We start from the raw sequence: 6,045 nt of genomic DNA on the forward strand, positions 1-6,045 counted from the left end.
TAAGAAGTAGAGAAATATGTGAAATTCAGCTTTTTGGGATTACACAGATAATACTGTGAAATCAACCTAACTTGCCTTTGTCCTTTGCAATCTATCTAGGAAAGGTCATAGATTATAGCAGTTTCACTCCGTTCTTTCATTTCGTTTTTTTTCTTGACTATTTTGAGAGTGAAACTAGCAACATATATAGTAAACAAGTTGTATTTACATGTCTTCATGATCTTTAAAATTGCTTTCAGCACTAATTACTTCAAAAAGCTTGCAGAGGAATGTTTTGATGCCTCTGGTTTAACCAATGTTTCTTAGTCTCACTTTCATTCCATATGAAACAACAGTTTCATGACATAGAAGTAGCAAAGCAACAGGCAGAATTTAGCCCCTTCTTGTGTTTGGTGGGGTACAAATATGGTTAGAAATCCTGAAAAAAAATTTGAAGCAAAGTGTGAGAGAAATACTGTCCCTATTTTTGTGTAATGAAGGTTTAGCATAGATTGGGGCACTGAGGTAGATCTGTATAGCTGTGGTTAACCTCTTCCCATTTTTGTGTCTTAACTCCTAGTCCCCTGTCAGCCTCACTGCATACATCTTAGTGTGTAATTTGGTTCTACTTGTACACATGTTGAATGGTTCCCTTAGCAAGAGAATTTGAATATAGACATGGATGCCAGGGGCAGTGTAATGCAGCCTTTAAAGTTACCAGTGCTCTGTCTGCATGGAAAAGCATCAGGGCATACAAAGATGCCCATGTCAGGAATAGATGTATTAAATTTATGGCAAGAAGCGGTGGAGTTGAATACTGTGGTGCCCTAACTCCACTAGCACAGCCTGCATTTTTGGGTGACCAGCAGGACTAGGAAAGTGACTGTCCCCCTATACTAGGCACTGGTGAGGCAACTGTGTTCAGTTTTGGGTCCCTTACTGCAAGAAGGACATAGAGGTGCTGGAGCAAGTCCAGAAGGGCAACAAAGCTGGTGAAGGGTCTGGAGAACCAAGTCTTGAGGACTGGCTGAAGGAACTGGGGTTGTTTAGTCTGGAGAAAAGGATACTCGAGGAAGACCTCATCACTCTCTACAACTACCTGAAAGGATGTTGTAGTGAGGTGGGGCTTGGTCTGTTCTGCCAAGTAGCAAGTGTTAGGGTGAGAGGAAACAGCCTGAAGTTGTGCCAAGGGCAGTTTAGATTGGTTATTAGGAAAAAAAAATTCACTGAAGGGTTTGTCCAGCACTGGAAGAGGCTGCCAAGGGAAGTATCACCATCCCTAGAGGTATTTAAAAGGCACATAGACATGATGCTTAGGGACATGGTTTAGTGGTGGACTTGGCAGTGTTGGATTAATGGTTGGACTTGATGATCTTAACTAAGTGATTCTGTGATAATGAGTATGTAGAGAGTCACAGTCATGTTTGGTGTGGAGAAACTCAGAAGCTAATTCCATTGAATCAAGTTAAGAGTCTGTAAGAGTCTGCCTTCTTGCTAAGCTGTGTCTGTTTTTCCTTCTCAGTCTAATTTTCCTTCTTTGATGGCTGTTTTTTGTTTGCTTGTTTTGTGTTTTTGTTTGTTTGTTTGGGTTTTTTTGTTTTAAATCTGTAATGGGGTTGCATCCCATCTGTTCTGTATTTTGTAAGCCTCATGGACAGGTGCTCTCCTCTCTTCATGTTTCCACAGTGCCTGTCAGGAACTCATAACTGAGAGTCCAGGATCTACTGAAATGTACTATGTACAGGAGTAACCTGGATGTCCTGAACTTCCTTGTCCAAAGTGTTAGCCATGGTACCACCAAATGTATGGTCAATTGCATGTGTAAGCTTAACTATTAAACTAATTGTGTGCACTGTAAATCAGAAATCGTGACCCAGTAAGAAGTGGGAGTTGCTTTGGTCCTGGGCAGCAATGTCAGGTTCCAGCACATCTCTGGAAATGGCTGAGCACTGCAGAATGGAGCCACTAACTCCACTCTTGTTGGCATTGAGAAAAAGCATCTTGTGGTCACCCTAATCTATGTTTCATGTCTGTGGCTTTAAATTATGACACAACAACTTGTTCTCTGTCAAAGTATGTTTCATTACCCAAGGAAAATCTTAAAAATAAATTACTGAAATGACTTATGGCTTCCACTTGGTACCATAGTACAAATGTAAACCTTCAGTACTTTTTAACTTACAGCAGCAATTAAAAGTAGACTGCAAAATCACGAAGTACTTGAGGTGGGAAGTGGTCTCTGAAGTTCACCTAGTTCAACTTCCACTGCTCAAAGTGGTATCAGCTAGAGTAAGTTGCTCTAGCTAGTGTTAAAATGGGTTTTGAATATCCCCAAGGGTGACCTCTCTTGGCATCCTTTTCTAGTGTTTGACCACTCTTGTAGTATCAGTTTCTCTGTGCAACTGTGTGCAGACCTCTGAATACTTCCTGTTTGCCCCCCTGACTGCATGCATTAGTGTACAAGCATTTCAGGGGCACCTATCTTGACGATTTTCCTGAAGAGATATGAGCACTCTACCCTGAACACTTTCCTGTAGACATACCCTCAGTTATGTGCATACACTTGTTGAGAAAAGAATTCAGCAGAAAGGAGAATAGGAAATAGTTGGGTGCTGCTGACATTGATATAAACTTCACAGTCTTTGACAAAAAATAAAATGTATTTGAAAGATCTCAACTGTCTGCTGTTGACAGAATTTGACTGAACTCATATGTGTGTATGTGTAGACACATATATATGCATACAGAGATGCCTAAAGAAAATACTTCTTAGGGAACAAAAATTGTTTGACTCTAAAAAGAATCCACTATGTGTATGACCCACCCTATGTAGGGTCATAAAACTGAAACATTTATACAGCATTTCTCCCACAGCATTTTAAAACTATGAACAGCAAATACAGAGTCAAATTCTGTACTCCATCTCTGCAATGGGCAGCTTATTACAGGCTGTGTTTTAATAGTCATTCTTGCACCTGTTTGTCAGATTAAGTGGTAAAAATGCTGACTGGATGATAATGCAGTATAAATTCTGGAAGTATTGGCTTTTAAAGTTGATCTTCAGTGGGATGCTTTTCTGTAGGCATGTGCATACATTAGATAACCTTGGCATGCAGAGAGTATTTTAAGACCCACATAATTTTGAAACAGCCTTTAGTATTCAGTGAGGGTCATTATACATTCTATGCACATAAGATCAGAAAGAGACCTTCAAGGCTTATTTTACTTCCCAGGGTAGATGCCAAATTTGGAGCCCACAATTATGTATTCTGTTTTCTGTATGACAGTTAAAGTTGCACAACAAGCTTTTCTGTGCTGTTCCACTGACGTCTGAGCCCTGGTCTAGGGCTACCACCTCATAGAGGTGCCAAGGAAAATAATACATACAACTCTCTTCGCATACTTATCTTTTTAGTTGAGATTTCCAAAACAAATGCTGCCAAATAATAGTGAATACTATTATGGATTCTGGGATCTTGAAGTGTGAGGTCAGAAAATTCACTTTACGGCATCTGATGCTACCAGTACTGCCCAGAAGCAACATGTTAAACCATAACTAATACTATCTGTAACTACTTCTGTTATAATTTTCTATTTATCCACCAAGAACACAAAAAATGTGTAATAGCTGCTTCCTTGAGCTTTGCTTCAAAGTCATTTTATATCCACAAAATAAAATACTTACTCAAGTATATATAACTCAGAGATTTTGTAACAACATGCTTAGAGATTTTCACATTGAGTTAGCTGCTTCCTAGAGGAAGGAAAAAGCATATGGAAGATTAGATTCAAAATAATTCATTGAAATGTAGATGGCCTCTTTATGCAGCAACCTGCTACATGGGGGAGAGAAGAAGTGCCTTGGTGTCAAAACAATGTAAACTACTTCTTGTATGTTGACTAGTGTAACAAGTGAGGCATGAAAACAAAAGCAGTGCCCTGAGTAGTGGCAGTGAATTTTTTATTAAAATAAAATAATATTTACTCAAAAAAAAGCCACAAGAGACAAAATCTTGAAAGCATATGTTGTGCTGACAGTGCACTCTCATTTTGACAGTAATGTTATTTGCAAGCCCAGCTGCACTCAAGCCTGTGCTGTAAAAGCATCCATTTCTCAGAGGACATGTTGTCATCTCTTACCCTTTACTGGTCTTTAACCAGACAAAGGATCTTTTCTCTCTCGTTCATGTTGCCCCCTATAAATGGACACTTAAACCATTTCTTTCCAAAGTGAAATGGGAGAGATTTTTGCATCATTACTTCTGAAATTTTCAGTGCTGAAAAGTGTCTTTCAGTGACTTTAGGGGTTTGGGATCTAAACCAGCCTTTCTCTGACTTCTTACAAATATCCAGTGTAAAATTCTAAAATTTAGTGGCAGGATCCTCATGGAAATGTTGAAGGAATACCTCTGCTAATGTTGTGATTTGATTGTTTGAGTGCAATTGGGAGGAATATTTAGAGGGTGACTCAGGGCTGTGAGTATTTGCCACTGTCTGTTAGAGATCGTTTTGACTTGTCTAATTAGTTAGTGAGTTGACTATGGATAAAGGAAGATAAAGCTCCGTGAATGTGTTTAAATGTCTGCTCTCCAGTTTTTCTTTGCACCCACTTGTTTGGTGTTCTGTCTAAGCTGAGACATGAGATTCAAAGGACATTAGAGAATGTTGCTTATAAATTATGGAGTTACTATCTCCTGGTTACTGTCCTGTCATCAATAGTTTCAGACAGTCCTTCACAACTTAGCTTTTTCACCTGTCTTTTGGCACCTTCTAAGTTTTCTACATCCACTGCTCAAGATTGTTCACCATCACTGCATCCATTCTCAGTCAAGGTGATCTTGTAGAGTCTCAATGGTCCTACCCTAATTTCTTATTTCCCACTTCATCTTTGTGCAATTCAGAATGTTTTGGGTGATTCACGAATGCAATTACATAGTAGTATTTCAAGACATCCTAGTACTGCTTTGGAGAGACAGCCTTGGAGAATTTGGGCGGAGAGCTTTAGATAAAGTGAGGAAACAGTGTAACAGGTGAAAAAATGTGTTCAGAAGATTGTGGATTGTGGTGTGAAAAGGAAGGGTAAACATAAGGCACAAATTAAATCCTGAAATTACACATAATGTGCATCATTTCTGCTAAATGTGAGCGGTTTGGTTCTGCATTATCCAGACGTAAAAGTAGCAAGCAGGTTGCTTACACCTCTGCTTCATTCTTAGGTTCAGTCTCTAGTGACAGAGCTGCTGAGCGCCCTGTCCGTCTCCCGCAGTCAAAACTACAGCAGAGCCTCCAGTAGCTCCAGGGTTCTGGGCAAGCTCTGGTCTCTGCTCAGACTCAGGATGTGCACCTCTCTGCAGGAGATGTCACTAGCCTGGATGGCAGGCACCCCAGCACAAGAACAAAAGTGTTTCTGCCTTTTAAAATTGGGGCTGTTCCGGTAGATATGCCCAATATAGCTTTAATCCATGTGCTCAAGCACCCAAACATGCTTAGGTGCTGGCTACTGGCTGGATTCTCAGCTCCCACATATGCATTGCTTATTGTACTTGAGCTTGCTGAATTTAAATTGGGAATTACCAGCATTTCTGCAATCACTGTTCTGGCCGTACTGTAGGTATTTATTTTATCCACACACTATTGGCATTTTGTAATAGAAACATGATGTACATCAGCCAAAATAATCCAAAAACCATATGTAACTAAGTTTCTTTATTAAGTTGCTAAAATGTAAATTGCCATTTATCCAAAACACCCGTTTTCCCTTCCCATTAATGTCCAGGATATAGCTTGAACCTCTAGAAAACAAATTTCTGAAACTTGTAATACACTGGTTTTGTTTCCATTAATGCATTGACTAAACTCTCTAAAAGTATCAATGTGGCTTCTGACCTTACTGCAGTTTGAATTCTTCCCCCAAGCTACTATCAAATAAAGATAGTTCTCAAATAATAGGAGAAAAAAATAATGCCATGGGAAAATGTTTCTTGGGATTGAGAGGATAGGACTTTTTTTCATCTGGCAATGCCCTAATTTTTTTTTTAATTTTAAAATTCTGTTTTACAGATTGGC

Source organism: Chaetura pelagica, unplaced genomic scaffold (assembly GCF_000747805.2).
Source record: "Chaetura pelagica isolate M959 unplaced genomic scaffold, ChaPel_1.0 scaffold332, whole genome shotgun sequence".
NCBI lineage: Eukaryota > Metazoa > Chordata > Aves > Apodiformes > Apodidae > Chaetura > Chaetura pelagica.